Here is an 18,856-nt window from a genome sequence, read left to right on the forward strand (position 1 = left end):
CAGGACGCAGCTGCAAAACACAAAGAGATATTTTGACGGGCTGGGGGTGAGAAAGCATCCATGTAATATTTCATCGCACTGAAGTTTTTACAAATTGCTGCTGATCTTTAAGGCACCTTAGATGCAAATCAAAAGTATGTTTGTTGACTTCGAGCTTAGCTGTTACACCAAGTGAACTCACTGGAATAATCCTCTTGAACACAACCACAGCTTCCTCCTTTGTGTGAAGTTACTCAAGTGCAATCATCTGCAGTTTAAGAGCTGCTTTTTCCTTTAATTAGACTATGCATTCAATGACTAATTATATTCTTGAAAAAACCCTCCTTATTTATTTTTTTAAAAAACACACACATTGGAACGCTCATATTTTAAAGGGCATCCCCCCCCCAAAAAAAATTGACACTACCTCTTTTTTCAGTATTTACTGGATCAATAAAAAACCTTTATCTATTTCCATCTATTGTAAGTTGCTTTGAGACTTTTTAAAAAGCGAAAAAAACGAATAAGTAATAAATGTTTTAACTCTTTTGTAGTCGTTCCTATTTTAGTCATATGCAGCACAATCCTAAGCTTGTTTACTTGTGAGTAAGTCCCAGTAAAGTAGGCGTATTTATCACTGCAGTCTTTTAGAGCATGATCGGAAAGTGAAATCTGGATCCAGCCCTTTGTCTTGGCCATGGCCTTAGTGGATAATATTATTATCATTTTTACACTTGTTTATTTCATTTATGTATTGCTTCCTATGATGCATCTCAAAGCGATCTCGCCATTCAATAACAACATACCGTATATAAAACAATTGCATACATAAATTGCAGTTCGTAATTCAGACCAGGTTTTACAGTGTGAAGTTATTTTTACCGGCTGGTGTTCATTGATGCTTTACTGCCATTTTATTGCTGTTACTGTAATATTATAGGATGTACTCTGCCTTGCTGCATTTTTAAAAAAAATGAAAGTGTGGTTTATAAATATCTAAATAAATAAGAATCGTTAAAACAGTCACATATACATGTATTAGGAAGTCAGAATATAATATGCTGAAAGAAAATTACCTCTATTTAAAAAAAAAATATGACAGAGAATAAAATGCCAGGCAGCCAGTGTACCAGCTTTATTTCATATATTTAATATGAGATAGTCTCCTGCCTTTTGTGTTTGTGTGCTTGCTCTGCATATCAGTTTGCACTGAAAATACCTAGCATGTACAGTCCAAAAATGATAAATTGTGCTTTTCATAGTTTCATTAATCTACAAATGTTTTGACCTTTCATTAAAATGTCAGTCTCGAGCTGTTGGTCGTAACATTGATTTACCTTTGCAAAAATTGGCCTAATTATTAAGCTTCCAACTACATGTTACATTGGCATCTATACTTTGCTGAAATACAGTCTGGAAAATATCGTACCATGCAATGCAACTCACAATATAAGGATTTTGGTATTATAATCAATTCAGTGTAGGCTGTTCCATAAAACTGGATTTAAAAGTACTTGTCTCTGGGCTTACCCGCTCTTACTTTTCTCTGCAGAAAAGTGAAAAAACCCGCTCTTTTAAGCTGAATCAGAGCAAATGGAAATCCTTGGGGAAAAGGTAAGTGCAGATAAGCCCATACCATATTTGTAATTGTCACGCTGCTGCTGGAGAGGGTGCCGGCACACTCAAGTCAAAGTAGGGTGAGGGAAGCCAACAAGGAGAGGAAATGGAGATGCAAGCAGGCAAGTGAGTGGCTCACCCTGGCAAATGAGTAAGTGGCTGGGCAAACCAGGCTTGTGGGCAGCTAAGGTGAGCTGCAGAGGTCAAGGACTAGGGGGAGGAGGTGCCTTTGGCGAGGTATAAAGGAAAGGGACGTGTGTGGCGCTGTGGGTTAAACCACAGAGCCTAGGACTTGCCCATCAGAAGGTCGGCGGTTCGAATCCCCGTGATGGGGTGAGCTCCCATTGCTCAATCCCTGCTCCTGCCAACCTAGCAGTTCGAAAGCACGTCAAAGTGCAAGTAGATAAATAGGTACCGCTCTGGCGGGAAGGTAAATGGCATTTCCGTGCGCTGCTCTGGTTCGCCAGAAGCGGCTTAGTCATGCTGGCCACATGACTCCCTCGGCCAGTAAAGTGAAATGAGCGCCGCAACCCCAGAGTCGGTCACGACTGGACCTAATGGTCAGGGGTCCCTTTACCTTTTAAAGGAAAGGGGTAGGTGGCTTTGGCAAGAAAGATGGCTTTGGTGAGGTGTAAAAGAAGAGGGTTTCTTTGGTGAAGGGGGTTGTGGGAGGGAAGGCGGGGTTGGTGAGTAAAACTTAGTTGAATACTTCCCCATCTCTTTCCTGGTGCTGCCCACTTTGTCCCTCACACTCTGAGAAGCCCCACTCTGTGCCAACAGATGCCTGTTCTGTGGCATTTGAGCAGCTTAATAGCTTTCATCCCCACTCTCCAACTCACCCAGGCTCTGCCCCTGAGAGGCAAGAATTGTTGCCCACAAACATCCACAGAAAGAGCTTCCCGCACCCTTTTCCACAACAGCAACAAAGTGCTTTCTTCCCTCACTGTCATCCAGTCATCAGCATTCAGAATTTTCCTTGTAGTTCTTCTGTTTTTCTTAGACTGCAGAAAGTTCCTTCCCCCTGCCAAGAAAAATAGTAGTGAAACCAGCACAGTTGTAAATGCTTTAGCGCTACACTTTCATCTTTTTAGAAGAGTGGGGTTTTAACACGGACAGTGACAAATTGTGATCCTTAAAACAATGTCAGCACAGTCTTATGATGCGCACTCTCTGTGTGTCTCTCTGCCATGTGTGTGTGTTGCATCACTGCTAATTAAAAGATTCGTTTTAAGAAATGGAGTCACAAAATGGTACCCATCACAAGGATTAATCACAAATGTGTTCTCAGCTTCAAATGGCTCCATCCACAGCAGCTACATCACACCCAGTGGTGTGAATTGCACACAGCAGGCTGTACACAAAGAAGTGTAAAAGCCTGTTAGAATGGAAAATCAGTTGCATTTCTCTTGTAACAACAATGCAAGAGTAACAACTGCATAGCACCATGGACCTGTTGAAAAGATGAACATTGATGGAAGATGCCTTGAGGCACATTGATGGGGCTGAAGATTAGCTGGGATCTTCTTCATTTCTTCCAGCCCCAGTTGGGATGTATGCTCTGACATATCCTAAGAAAGAGATGACAGTCCGCCCCCCCCCCACGCACCTTTTCAAAGGGAGATGCAATCTACTACTTGGAGTGGAAATAAGTGTGTAATGTATTTGCATATAAACATTTCCCCTTGTATCAGGATGATTCAGTAGTAATGCAGAGTCTGGTTGACTCATTGTCAGTGATAGCATTATGTAACCACAGAAGCTAACAGAATTCAGACCCGGCTGGAATCCTCCATACCTCAGTCCAGACCACAGTCTGGACAGAACACAGCAGCATCATTCATTCATTCATTCATTCATTCATTCATTCATTCATACCTTTCCTCCAAGGAGCTCAAGTCAGTGTGGGCAGATGGGAGTTGTAGTCCAAAACCTCTGGAGGAAACCAAGTTGGAGATGGCCTATAAATTGCTAAAAGATTTAAATGTTGCTTTTGCTGTAGGAACAGACTAACATAGCCAATGCTTTTTTCTGGGGGGATGCAGGGGTACGAATACCCCTAAACATTTTATGAATCTAAGTTTGGCCTCATTGAGGGGCAGTATTTCAATATGAGTAGGAAAATGAGAGTACCACTAAACATTTGTTTTTTGTACAAAAAAAAGCACTAAACATAGCTATTCCTCTGAGAAGAATGTGCATTTTTATAACTGGGAGGAGTAAGTGATTTGATTCCCATTTCCAAATCCTATCAGAGCCACAATGCACAACCTCATTACAAGGTTAATGTGTGCATTTTTGTCATAAGATGTAAGGGCTAGATACTTTAAAACATTAGTGTTAATTAGCAGTGCACTAATTGCTTTGCCGTTCCCGGTGATTGCAGAGAAGCTTCATTCATGCAGTAATTGCTGGCTACCGTTTCTGATCTGATTTCAATCGGAGCACCACACCACCACATTTCCAGAGGTACCCCTGCTGTACGTAAGAGATCTGCGTTCTGGTGTGCTGAAGGTGGGAGAGACATAAACATGCATACAATCATCTGTTTAAACTGGAAACCTGTAGCCAAAATGTGGCTAGTAGTTGTTCAGATCTATGTATGATATTTAAGCCGTTTGCTCTACGCTCTAATGCAGTTGTTCCCAACCTCTATCAGTTCGTCATCCTTTGGAGTACAGTGGTACCTCGGGTTACATATGCTTCAGGTTACAGACGCTTCAGGTTACAAACTCTGCTAACCCAGAAATAGTGCTTCAGGTTAAGAACTTTGCTTCAGGATGAGAACAGAAATCGTGCTCCGGCGGTGCGGCAGCAGCAGGCACCATTAACTAAAGTGGTGCTTCAGGTTAAGAACAGTTTCAGGTTAAGAACGGACCTCCGGAACGAATTAAGTACTTAACCCGAGGTACCACTGTAGTGTACAGGGCCAACCTGAGACATTTTGCTGCTGGAGGCAAATCCAAAAATGGTGCCACCTGATTCCTTCTTTGCCGCTGGGGAAACCCTGGTGTGCTGGAGGTGGGAGAGAAAACGTGAAGTTGGAGAGGAGCAGGTGGTGGCAGCAGTGGTTGCTGGTGGCGGTGGACAATGAGTGCAAGAAATGGTGAGTGGCACATTCCTTGGGCCCCAGATCTGCTGCCCCTCCCAGCTTGCCGCCTGAGGCAACTGCCTTACCAAAGCCTCATGGCCAGGCTGGCCCTGGCAGTGTATATTAATAGATGGTAAAGGTAAAGTTAAAGGGACCCCTGACCATTAGGTTCAGTCATGGCCGACTCTGGGGTTGCGGTGCTCATCTTGCTTTATTGGCCGAGGGAGCCAGCGTACAGCTTCTGGGTCATGTGCCCAGCATGACTAAGCCGCTTCTGACGAATCAGAGCAGCGCACGGAAACGCCGTTTACCTTCCCGCCAGAGTGGTACCTATTTATCTACTTGCACTTTGATGTGCTTTCAAACTGCTAGGTTGGCAGGAGCAGGGACCGAGCAACGGGAGCTCACCCCGTCACGGGGAATCGAACCGCCAACCTTCTGATCAGCAAGTCCTAGGCTCTGTGGTTTAACCCACAGTGCCACCCGCGTCCCTAATAGACGGTACCACTAGTAAATAAAGAATAAAAAGAGGATGCAGCATTCTGCTGCCCTATAACATGACAAGTCACTAATAGGTGAAATATGAAAACCTTTGTATGGTCGCTGCGGAATAAGCTTACCCTTGCCTGCTGCTGAATTTAACAAGATAGCATTTACCTTCCACCTTTTGAGCCTGAGGTAGAACAGATGTTCATGGAAAGCCTGTTAATTTCCTGCCATTTGGAAATCTATTAGAAACCCTCTAAAACTTCAGTGCGCTGGTTCTCCTTTGCATTTCCTCTTCTGTGCTTCACACTGTGGCTGACAATAGCTGCATTTTTGAGAGAGGGACCGCTGTGCATTTCTGTTCCTGTCTTCAGCCAAACTATTAGATTGGGGAAATCAGAAACAAAGCAACCAACTTGCCACAATCCTCTCATAATGTATTGCACTACAGAGACTCACACATGGGGGAACTAGAGCTAAACACAAGGAATTTAAATCTGTGGTGCTCTACTGAAGCCAACTGTTTAAGCATACCAGCCAGCCCTGCCTATGTCAACAAGTATAGAATTACCCCCCCTCTACCTCCTGGGGGTGCGCATCTTTGCTATGGTCTGAATTTCCACCTGCTTCTGCAGGTAGTTTCATGTGTTCAGGAAGCAGTTGCTGAGGAAATGCATGTGCTTCTAGATGAGAGCTCAGTCTTGCAAATGGGTTCCTGGCAACAGATATTAAAAAAACAAGAGCAACAACACCTTACCAGATTTGTCCCCGAAAGGGTAAATTCTGGTGACTCAAAACTAGATATTTTCTGCAAGTTCCCCTGTGTTCTCTGTTGCCCTTCTCTCTACCGTAAGTGAAGCACCAACCATCTGTTACTTGGGGCATCTCTATTGTCCATGCATTCCATGACCCATAAGACTAGACTACTATTCCTGAATTCCTATTTTTATAATGCAAGTTTAACTGATGTTGTATCTCTGTTTTTTTTTTTAAAAAAACTGGTGTTTAGGACACTATTTTATTGTGTTTATGTTGCATTTTTGTATACCTGTTAGAGTTTTGGTTTGTTTGTTTTTAAAAGCAGTTTACCAATGCTTTAAAATATTTAGATTAAACCAGAGTGGGGGGATGCAGGCTGGGATTTTGATCCTGATACTATTTGCATGCATGAGTAGGCACCCATCAATAAACATGGTCTGGAAACATCCAATGAGTATGCTTAGAAGAGGCGAGGTAGAGAGAGAAGCAGGGGGAGTTTCAGCTCTTGTGTATTGTTCAAAGGGCAGAATTGCAAATAGGGAGACGCACAGGATCCATACATTTAGACCTATCCCTGGGGTGTGTGTGTGTGTGGAGGGGGTGCATCCCATCCTTTTTTGCATTGCACAGCTGATCCTGCTTTCTCCCTTCCCACTTTTTTGCTAATCCACCCAACATTCCTATTTAGTTAGCACAATATTTTTGATCCTTGCAAACCATTAATCTCATTAACACTGATAGAGCTGTCCCTCTCTTGAAATATTATACATGGAGCGGATTGCAGTGCTGGCTGCACATCACGTATACAAGGACCATGTGGGAATGCACATAATCCATAAGAACGGACGGGAGAGTATGCAAGAAGGAAGGCTCTCTGTTTTATAACTTTTCTAACAAGTAGAACAACGACTTGGGACGAAGCAAATTAGCTTTAAATCTTTCAAAGCAGAAGGTCAGGCAGGCAGAGAACACCAATTGTTAACTGAAAAGTAGTGAGCTGCAAGGAAGAAGAAGGAAACAGGATCTTTCCAAAGATGGTTTTCAGAAGTGTAGGTTTGTGACTGATCCTCTCTCTCTCTCTCTCTCTCTCTCTCTCTCTCTCTCTCTGTGTGTGTGTGTGTGTGTGTGTGTGTGGCTGTTTTCAAATTCCTCTTTGCATGGCAGTTCCAACCCAAATCTAGACTTCCTGTAAACCAGCTTGGTAATATTCAAACCTCTTTTAAGGGCCTGGGGCCCTCCCCACAAAGCACTACTATTTCTGCTAAACCGTGAGAGAGTAATCAGTAATTTATAGACTCACAGTCTGGGAAAGATACCAGGCTTTCTTGTAATTGTGGTCAATAGTGGTGATGCAATATTTTTAAAAAGTAGACCAGTAATTAACAAGCAATTGCCCTGATCTAGCAGGGGTGATAATTACAGGGAAATAAGCTCCCCCTGATCCACTGGATCAGGTCTTGAATATACTACAGGGAAAAACAGCTGCATCCAGACTTTGAGTTTGTAATTTGTTTCTGTTGTTACTGATGCAACCCATCCCGCGACCTTAGGAAGAAGGCTGGTATATGCATTATAATATCAAATAAATAACCCAGAGACATGCACTTATCATTTCTCTACTACAGACAGTGTGGTGTACTGGTTAGAGCAGTGGGCTGAGCTGAGGAAACTCAAGTTCAAATCCCCCCCCTCTGTTGTGAACCTCACTGGGTGACCTTTCGGCCTATCCTTCATCACATAGATGTTCAGAGAATAAAATGGAGGCGTGGGAGACCTTTGTACCCTGCCTCACTGGAGAAAAAGATGAAATAGAAGTGTAACTAAATAGATGAATGCATTGTGAGAATGAGGACTTCTCTTTTCATGTTGTTGGTTGAGGTCAGCATTGAATCTTTATGGTCCATATTAGCACTGCCAAAGCTGATTCTCACATGCATCTAACCACTGGCAGTCAGTTGCGGTGAGATAAGTAAGCCGCAATTCCATAGCCACAGAGTGAGTTGGTTCAGAGAGAGAGGAAGTATCCTAAGAAAAGCAGCCATTTGAGGAACTCTCTCTTTTTAGGGGAATGGCCCTTTGAGACAGGGATTGATGGGGTGGCGAAGTTTCCTGCTTTACAGAGGGTAGCCCTCTGTTTGAAGGCTGCCTGGTCCAAGTCTTGTTGAAAGGTAGAGAATCCTAAGAAAGGGAAGCAAGGAGCTTGAGGTTGCACATCTTCCTCATTATTCATTAGTCACTTTACTCATAAAAAATGACTTACAGACACAATAAAGGTAAAGGGACCCCTGACCATTAGTCGTGGCCGACTCTGGGGTTGCAGCGCTCATCTCGCTTCATTGGCTGAGTGAGTCGGCGTACAGCTTCTGGGTCATGTGGCCAGCATGACTAAGCCGCTTCTGGCAAACCAGAGCAGCACACGGAAACGCCGTTTACCTTCCCGCCAGAGCGGTACCTATTTATCTACTTGCACTTTGACGTGCTTTTGAACTGCTAGGTTGGCAGGAGCAGGGACCGAGCAACGGGAGCTAACCCCGTCGCGCGGATTCGAACCACCAACCTTCTCATCGGCAAGTCCTAGGCTTTGTGGCTTAACCCACAGCGCCACCTGCACCCCTACAGACATAATAGAAATACTTAATGCAATTACAATAAAATCTATCAAAAAACTGAAAACACACAGTAGTCAAAATATCAATAGTTGGAACCATGACAGCAGACTGGGTAGGCACACACAATGCGTTCCCCACTGTGGCCACACTGCTAGGCCACAAACCCTGTTCTCGGTCCACACCCCTTACTGGTCCTGTGTTTGCCTGGCAGGAATGTGTCTTTAAATAGTAATACTACCTCTTGTTGTTTTCCTGGAGACCGGTGTGAGTGAGTGTATAGAAACCTCTAACTTATGCATGGCCCGAATGTAGCAAGAGCCTTTGCTCCACCCTCTTTTGACTTTAGCCCTGCCCACTTTTGCATTTGGCCCCACCCACCACTGGCATGCAGCTTGTGGACGGTTGCCCATGAGGGAATGTAGACTTGATGCTGCAAAAAGTTCCTCTCCATCTTTGCTCTGATCTTCCTGCCCACTCACCAAAATGCATTTACTTGCCTTACAGGACCAGAAAACCAAATGTCTCTACTGGTAAACAGAGTGGTGGTGGATGATTTGGAAAGCAGAAGCAAATTTATACCTCTGGGATTTGATTTGCAAGCACAGTGGCTGGAATTGGGGTCATATAAACTGATGACACAGTGACTAAGAGAGGATATGAGGACTATCCAGAAGTATTTAGGGTTTAAGCATCCAGGAGGGGGATGAGTAATGCAAATGGAGAGGAAACGAACCAAAGTATAAAGTGGGTTGATCTTGTGCTGTGTAAGTGTTTGGTAACAGAAGTGGAAGAAATCTGAGTCATGTAAGACTTGTTTTGCTGCAGGAGTAGAGGCACGCCAGCTGACCACTTGCTAACACTGCATGCATGCATGCACACACTTGGGAACACTGTCTTTGAACTGTAGTTCACTGGTAGAGAATCTGCTTTGCATGCAGAAGGTCTCAGGCTCAATGGGCTGGAAGAGACCTCTGTCTGAAATCCTGGAAAGCCACTCTTAGTCGGTGGAGACGATGCTGAGCTGGATGAAGCAATGGTCCGATTCCTTATAAGGCAGCTTCCTTTTCGAGGAGGTGACCTTGGCTGCACCCTAACATATGTTATTGGAGGCAGGATAGTGGTAAAATTCTTCTCTTCCACGTAGGTGGGCAGACGATTAGCTCAGCACTTCTCCGTATGTTTGTCTACCAAGCTGAGTCACCAATGGATAACTGCCTGCATCCATCCTCATTGCATGAGGCAAGTACATTTGGATACACCATCCCAGCAGCCAAATTGGATCAACCACGCTCAAATGCCAGCTCACAAGTTCTACTTGCATAACCTCTGCAAATGATGTAGCAAACCCTTTAACAGCTTATCAGGTAGTGACAGCGATACTTGCCGCAAATTTAGCAATGGTAAATAAAAACCACAGGTGTGGTACAAACAGCTAAAACCGGTGAACTTACCCGGGGTGACTCATGGCAAGAAACAACCCATAAAATGTCATGTTGGAAGGATCGCCCGTGTCTGCCTCTATGCATTTAGGCGTGTGCTGGTAATGGAATGCTTTCAAGGTGATACTTCAACAATAGAGGAATACCTCCCGCGGCAGGGAGAAAGGCTCTGATTGTTCTTCTGGCTTTTGTTTCAAGACTCTTTTGATATCTATTGTCAACATCTCCACTCCTTTTCCTTTTCATCTTCTCCCATCTTTCATGACACAAACCATGTTGCACACGTCCTCGGATCTATACACTAAACACACTGAGAAGGCTTCAGCCTGAAACAATGGCTGTAATTTTCGAGCATTATACAAGGCCTCAGCTGGCTGGCTTATTTCTTTATGGATACATTTCTGAGTCACCTTTCTACCAGGTCTTCAAAACGATGTGCCTGGAATCAAAGCTAATTCTAAAACATCAATGGCACATACAAAGGTAAAAATCAATAAAACTCTCTCTCTGTGTGTGTGTGTACATAGCACTAGCACAGCCTGTGAGATCTTCCTCTGAAGAGGGCGTTCCAGAGCCTAGGTGCTGCCACAGTGTATGACTTCTTCTGAGCCACCACTCTGTGAACTTCCGAGGGTGGCAGGACCACCCAGAGAGCCCCCTCTGCTGATCTTAGTACTCAGGAGGGTCTGTAGGAAAGGATGTGGTCTTTCAGGGGAGCTAAGCTGTTTAGGGTTTTAAACACTCGTGTGATTTCCTTGAATCTCTGGAAGCAAACTGGCAATACCTGTGTCCTAAAAGCCTCAGCGCCTAGGGCTTGCCGATCGAAAGGTCGGCGGTTCAAATCCCCGTGGCGGGGTGCGCTCCCGTTGCTCGGTCCCAGCGCCTGCCAACCTAGCAGTTCGAAAGCACCCCTGGGTGCAAGTAGATAAATAGGGACCGCTTACTAGCTGGAAGGTAAACGGCGTTTCCGTGTGCTGCGCTGGCTCACCAGATGCAGCTTTGTCACGCTGGCCACGTGACCCGGAAGTGTCTCCGGACAGCGCTGGCCCTCGGCCTCTTGAGTGAGATGGGCGCACAACCCTAGAGTCTGTCAAGACTGGCCCGTACGGGCAGGGGTACCTTTACCTACCTTAACACTTTTACAGGTGGTGAGAGACACAGTAGGGCCCAGTTCATGGACTGAATGGTGCAGGTAGAAAGCTTGGTCCATGTAAGGCTTTACAGTAGTACCTCGGGTTAAGAACTTAATTCGTTCTGGAGGTCCATTCTTAACCTGAAGCACCACTTTAGCTAATGGGGCCTCCTGCTGCCGCTGCGCTGCCGGAGCACGATTTCTGTTCTCATCCTGAAGCAAAGTTCTTAACCCGAGGTAATAATTCTGGGTTAGTGGAGTCTGTAACCTGAAGCGGATGTAACCTGAAGCGGATGTAACTCGAGGTACCACTGTACACGTTTGAAACAGCACCTTGGCAAGGTCCCACAAGATTAAAAGAAAGAAAGCTGGAAGGGAATAGCTAGAATTGGCATTTTGCGCTCTCAGCAAGCACCTTAACCGTGGGAATTCCACACTAACCAGAAACCCTATAGACTATTTTTAGCAAGAGAACTACATTATGTGAACATAACAGACACTGACCTTCATGTGCACATTTCCAAATATCTGTAAAAGTGAACCCTTCCTTCACCCTCCATTTCCTCTCCCTGACCACCAGGCCTTCTCCATCCCCTCTCAACTAAGTCTCAGAGCCCAGGGTGAGAGAAAGGGGGTGTGGGAACAATATGCAGAATAAAAAGTATCAGTATCAGTGCAGGGTGCTTCCCTTCCAGCTTCCCTTCCAGCTTCCAGAGATGCCATCTTCGGGGATGATCCATTCTCCCCTCCCTCTTCCCACAACATTCCATCTGCATTCCACAGCCACTATCATTCTCAGTCCTTACTGGGTTGGGTTTTTGGGTTGTTGTTTTTTGCTGCACTTACGGATTTTATGTCTAAAGCATTGTTCTACTGCATTTCAGGGGGTTGGACCAGAATACCCCTTGGGGCCCTTCAAACTCTACAGTTCTATGATTTTTTAAATCTTGGAATTCCATGCAGCTTGCTGACACCACTCTCTTGCATGTCGGTAGAGTGTCTCCATCCCCATCGTTCAGCCCAGACACTGAGGTCCAGTTCTGAGGGCCTTCTGGCGGTTCCCTCACTGTGAGAAGTGAAGCTACAGGGAACCAGACAGAGGGCCTTCTCGGTAGTGGCGCCTGCCCTGTGGAACACCCATCAGATCTCAAGGAAATAAATAACTATCTAACTTTTTGAAGACATCTGAAGGCAGCCCTGTTTAGGGAAGGGTTTTTTATGTTTTGTCACATTATTATTATTATTATTATTATTATTATTCAGTTGGGAGCCACCCAGAGTGGCTAGGGAAACCCAGCCAGATGGGCAGGGTATAAATAATGAATTATTATTACTACTACTACTACTACTACAACAACAACAACAACAAATAGATCAACGCTTGAGGAATTTAAGTTTACAATTAGTATATAGGTTGCCTCCTTTCTTTTCCAAAACTGAATACAAGCAATGCAACTAAGTCAAAGCAGGCCAATGGAATGGTCTTCCATTATTCCTTCTTGTACAGCATGGCTGGCTGCTGCTCTGGAAGGAGCCCTGAAAAGGGCTGTGTTTGAAGAACTGCCAAGTCCAAGACCATACCCACTCCATATTTAAAGTGCCATTATGTCACTTTCACACTCATGGCTTCCCCCCACCCCTAAAAAAATCCTGGGAAGTGTGGTTTGTAAAGGGTGCTGAGAGTTGTTAGGAGACCCCCTTCACAGAGCTACAATTCCCAGCAACCTTAAACAAACTACAGTTCCCAGGATTTTTGCGGGGGGAGCCATGAGTGTCAAAAGTGGTATAAGAGTTCTTCAAATGTGTTGTGTGGATGAGGCACGTGTCTATTTTTAAATAATAATAATATAATAATAATAATAATAATAATAATAATAATAATAATAATAATAATAATTTATTATTTATACCCCGCCCATCTGGCTGGGCCTCCCCAGCCACTCTGGGCTGCTTCCAAAAGAATATTAAAATACTATAATACATCAAACATTAAAAGCTTCCCGAAATAGGGCTGCCTTCAGATGTCTTCTAAAAGCCTGGTAGTTGTTGTTCTCTTTGACATCTGGTGGGAGGGTGTTCCACACGGCGGGCGCCACTACCGAGAAGGCCCTCTGCCTGGTTCCCTGTAACTTGGCTTCTCACAGTGAGGGAACCGCCAGAAGGCCCTCGGAGCTGGACCTCAGTGTCCGGGTAGAACGATGGGGGTGGAGACAATGGGGGTTAAAGACAAATAACCCTGAGAAATAAGAACAGGAAGGGCCTTGGAGTTGGCCTTCAGCTGTTATCACCTGGGCAGCAGACTGAGCAGCCACACAGCACACCTGGCCACAGTCTTTCCCACTATTGCATTTCTGTTTGAATTTTAGTAATGGCTTCTAATTCTGCACCTGTACATTAGCAACTGCTAATTTTAGGCAAGTCTGCTTTCTCTTCTTTTTTTTTTTTGGTGATGCATTTCCACATTTTTGTGTAACTTGCCACCCTACCAATGGGGGGGGGGGAGAATTTATCAGCTGGAGGAAATTACCCAGAAGATTTTTTTTTCCCCACTGGGCAACTTCCGTGAAAATAGTACATAGTCATGTAACTACTTGCAACAAAACCTAAACTGATTTCCAGGAAAGGCATCATAGTGAAAGTCTCTCTGTTGTAATTTTTCAAAAACGGTGTGGCAAAACCCATAAACAAAGAAAGGCTGGTATTTCCTGCCTCCACAGATAGAACTTCCTTTCCCCACTCCCTCTCGTCTCTTCCCCCTTTACTTTTATCGGGATCAAAGGATTTGGCAACATTACATTGTAACCTAAATAGTCTTTCCAAGGCCTTAGCAGTAACATTGAAGCAGCTGGAGATTCCTATAGCTACAGAGGCTACAGCTAATGTTTGTTCTTGGCTACAGTTCATGGTTAAGAAGGAAAGAGCTTAACCACGATCCCCGCTTTGGACGACACACTAACCTTGGCTTAGCTAGTGAGCTAAAAGGACCAGGAAGGAGTAAAGTGGACATTTGCGAAGTCCCACTAAGCCATAGTTTGGCCTACCATGAGGTGCAAACCACAGAGTGCTTTATTGCAGAGTGAGAAACTGCTTTTCTTGCTAGAAAAACAAGGGACTATGTGTTTTTCATTTCAGAGAACAAGCCCAGCTGCCCCCAACTTTACTCTGAGAGACAGACGTAAATACCAACCAATAAGACTGCGATTTGGTCATCAACCATGTTTTAGGTTAGCGTCCCCCTTTTCCTTGCTTTTCAGTTTAAGGCACCTTATTCATGGAACTTAAAGCATTAAGTAACCTGCCCATCTCTATATTTATTCCATTAAATGTACATTCATCCCGTGATTTTTGTAAGATAATAAAAAAGGCACTCTGGGGGTGGAGGTGGTAGGAGTGGTTCTAAAATGGGAGTGGAGGGTTGGCATGGGCCACTCTAACAAACTCCATCAGCCTGTTTCATCCAAGTCAGCTAGTAAACTCCATATATTGGATTCTTGCAATGGGGGCTGCTCAGCACTCCTTGGGATTACCAGCAAAGGGGGTCCAAGCCAGTTGGTTCCACAGGGGTGGACTCACAGAAGCCAGCCAAGGATAGAGTGGCCACATAAAAGGTAAAGGTAAAGGGACCCCTGTGTTACGATATGGATGCAATGCAACCGCGAGCAGCAGGTGGCTTGAAAGCAAAACATAATGGGAATGTTGGAACTGTTCCGTGGGAACAGAGGGAGAGTCTGTTTTCAGTGCAAAGCACTGGAAATAGCTCAGAGTGACCTGTACAGGAAGTACAGGAGGTGGAGTTTAGTCTCTCTTGTGATGGACTCTGAGGAGAGCAGACGTGTTTCTCTGTAACGCTGCAAAGACAGAAATAAAGGCATGTAAATACATTTCTGTCTCTCTCTTTCCCCTGCTGGGGGAGGGCAGGGAAGAGCGGTGTGTTCTTCTCACGTTTGAGGAGGATCGCCGATCAAGGCCTTGCCTGCATCTGCCAGGGAATGCAGACAGGGAGGTCACCAGGAGATCATGCCGGGTGCCTGGAGAGTGGCCAGTTTCTCCCGAGAAGAGGAGATATGGCAGATCTTCTAACACCCTGACCATTGGGTCCAGTCGTGACTGACTCTGGGGTTGCGGCGCTCATCTCGCTTTATTGGCTGAGGGAGCCGGCGTACAGCTTCCAGGTCATGTGGCCAGCATGACTAAGCCTCTTCTGGCGAACCAGAGTAGTGCATGGAAACACCTTTTACCTTCCCGCCAGAGCGGTACCTATTTATCTACAGTGGTACCTTGGGTTACATATGCTTCAGGTTACATACGCTTCAGGTTACAGACACCGCTAACCCAGAACAAAGTTCAGGTTAAGAACTTTGCTTCAGGATGAGAACAGAAATCGTGCTCCGGCGGCACGGCGGCAGTGGGAGGCCCCATTAGCTAAAGTGGTGCTTCAGGTTAAGAACAGTTTCAGGTTAAGAACATACCTCCGGAACGAATTAAGTACTTAACCCGAGGTACCACTGTACTTGCACTTTGACATGCTTTCAAACTGCTAGGTTGGCAGGAGCAGGGACCGAGCAATGGGAGCTCACCCCATCACGGGGATTCGAACCGCTGACCTTCTGATCGGCAAGTCCTAGGCTCTGTGGTTTAACCCACAGCGCCATCCACATAAGTATCACCAAAACAAGTAGGAAATGCATTCTCCAACAAAGAAAAGAAAAAGAAGATACTGGTTTGCATAAAATCTATGTGTGTTAATATGTTTGTCTAGATTATAACTAATTGCCATGATTTAAGCAGAAAACAGAGTACATCGCAATATAGCACAGTGGTTCTCGGCATGGCAGGAGAGAATGGCAAGTGTGGCAGGAAGATTCAAGGACAATCAGAGAAACATTTAAACGTTTCGGTATAGTATAGTATCGTATCAGTATATTTATTTGCAGGATATGGATAGATATTCAAGAGCACTGGCTATTCTACAGCTTTCCACGACTTATTGTAGTGAATGGGGATTTTCTACTATGACAAATATGAAAGATCAGAAAAGAGAAAGGCTTCTTTGTGTTGATGAGGAGATGGGAGTTTGTTCTCAAATTAAACCTAATATAAACGAGGGGACCCAGCAAAAGCCAACTCACCTCTCTTTGAGTTTGTATATATATTTAAGGGACATATGTAAGAGGCTCGTTTATAATTGTATTTTGGAAATGATTCATGTTCTTATGTAGCTGCGTTGTTATATACTTTCTGGATGTCTCATGATCATATTATAAAGTAGTTGTGTCCTATATTATAAATCAAACACTGATGAGAACTGTTTCTTTTTGTTTTCTAATATATTTCCAATGTATTTCTTATCAATAAAAAAATTTCAGTGTGACGCAAGCAAATTTTTATTCTGAAAGTATGGCCCAGAGAAAAAAGTTTGCGAACCACTACTACAGCTGGTGAAACTAATCAGGTGACCTGTGTGCTGCTTATCTGCGGTCAGGGACTCACTGCTGATAGGGCTCCCTCAGCTCTCTCGTCTTACGGTTTTTTTTGCCTCTGCTGCAAATTGGCCAAAAAGAAAGAAAGAAGAAAAGGTTGTGTACTGGCTTTTGCAGCAAACTGACCAAAAAAAGAAGTTGCATTGAGCTTGTTTCTGGAAGGGAAACTATCTGACGAAGACACAAGGAGTGCATTTCCACAGCGTTCCTGCATGTTTTCTGGAAAAGAGAGAGAAAAAGAGCTATTATTGATCAAGGTCTCCAGAAATTAGAGCAAGGCCCCCTCTACTGGTCATGGAAGGTTAAAACTCTGGGAGTCTCTGTGTGTGGGGAAATCAGGCAGAAACTGGAGGGTGGAAGTGATGTGAAGCAATTGTTGAAGGATCTTTGTTAATGAAACCGGGCAAAACCAGGCAACTTCTAATCGCAGCATTAGTGAGGACTATTGTTAGCAGGCCTTGTGCTAACGCCTCTCTCTTTCTCTCTGTACATTTAAAGATGGTGAGACAGAAGTTACCAGAAAAATGGAACTGAGATATCGTCCAAGTTGCTTTCTTTTCCTCCGCACAAAGCAGAACGTCTTTACAGTTTTGGCAGCTCACTCTGAAACCTATTTAAATGGAAACACTAAGCACCAGCTGGTTTACAATGCCCTTGTCAGCCACTCCTTGAGCCAAAACAATGAGAGAGAGAGGCGTGTACAATTGATGTATTATAGTTTAAAGTTCATAGAGCAGGAGCAGGGGTTTTTTTAATCAAAGGGAAGAGGAGAAAATGTGCTTTGTCGCAAGACATTGTGAGATAGTCATAGGCAGCCCATGCATATTTTATGGATGCTGGCTCTTATATACCAGGATCCATGACTGTAATGAGGAGGAAAAGGCTATTATGAGCAGAGTTTTATAACACTTTGGTTGGGCTGATAACTGTTTACCCCTAATGTGGAGTTAAGACATTTTTCTTATGAGCAACATGACTATCTTTTCTTTTTGTGTTTATCTTTCTGTGTCATGAAGACATAATTGTATGTCTGGACAAAGTTTTCAAAAATCTGCATCTGCAGAAGAAAAAGGATCCCTTCAAGCAGCAGAAAGCAACAGTGTATTCCCCAAAATTCCACCGATATATTTTATTTGTTTATAAGAGCATACAAAAGATTCAAGTTGTTGCACAATAAAATCATTAAATACCATAAGCTTATCAAAAATCATGAAATTATCAAATCGTAAAATACAGAACAAAAGACCAATATGGAATCAGGCCAATGCTTGGTGAAACAAATACATTTTCAGCAGGTGGTGAAATATCAGGATTGTGGGTAAAACAGTGCTCCAAATTTTGTTGTTGTTCTGTTTATTTTTACCCCACCTTTTCCCCTGTTGGGACTCCAAATTACTGGTGTCATTGTGCTAAAAGAAAGTAAATGAATATGACATAACTGGGATTGTCAGGAAGGCTTCTCCAGATGGTTGCAGTGCTTTGGCTTTGGGACGCAGGTGGTGCTGTGGTCTAAACCACCGAGTCTCTTGGGCTTGCCAACCGGAAGGTCAGCGGTTCGAATCCCCGCAACAGGGTAAGCTCCCGTTGCTCTGTCCCAGCTTCTGCCAACCTAGCAGTTCGAAAGCACACTAGTGTAAGTAGATAAATAGGTGCCGCTGCGGCGGGAAGGTAAACGGCGTTTCTGTGCACTCTGGCATTCATCACAGTGTTCCGTTGCACTAGAAGCGGTTTAGTCATGCTGGCCTCATGACCTGGAAAGCTGTCTGCAGCCTGGAAAGCTGTCAGCTCCCTCGGCCTGAGAAACGAGATGAGCACTGCACTCCATAGTCACCTTTTAACCATCAGGGGTCCTTTACCTTTATCTTTTTTAGTGCTTTGGCCAGTATGCAAGCAGCACGTGCATAAGGGATAAGATGAAAATAAGGATACTGTTGTATACTTGTGGCACACCTGTTCTCACACTAAGCATCATCCCTCCACCCTATCCCATACATGCTGAGTATCAATCATTGCTTCAGTAAGTAAATAATGTTTATATCTCATTATTTCACATTTGTAGTGTGGCTGGATTACATAAACAATACATTAAATATAATCATAAAAATATAATTAAACACAATGGAGTGAAAATACAATTGAAACTTCTTACCCACCAACTGTGTGCTGAATTAATTTCCTCTGCAACAGCCTGCCCTGCTTTGATTTAAAGTCAAAAAGGGTGCTTGCTCTTCTGGGCAGAAATTTACTAGGGAAATATAATTTATGTT

General features: G+C 44.2%; 1 long non-coding RNA gene across 1 annotated transcript; it reads left to right on the forward strand.

The window, feature by feature from the left end:
• Nucleotides 1-1,528: 1,528 nt before the first annotated feature.
• Nucleotides 1,529-18,210, forward strand: LOC144327697 (uncharacterized). Its single transcript, XR_013392777.1, has 3 exons — nt 1,529-1,593; nt 14,242-14,333; nt 17,088-18,210. It is a non-coding gene; the product is annotated as an uncharacterized LOC144327697 (long non-coding RNA).
• Nucleotides 18,211-18,856: the final 646 nt, after the last annotated feature.

This window comes from Podarcis muralis, chromosome 5 (assembly GCF_964188315.1).
Source record: "Podarcis muralis chromosome 5, rPodMur119.hap1.1, whole genome shotgun sequence".
NCBI lineage: Eukaryota > Metazoa > Chordata > Lepidosauria > Squamata > Lacertidae > Podarcis > Podarcis muralis.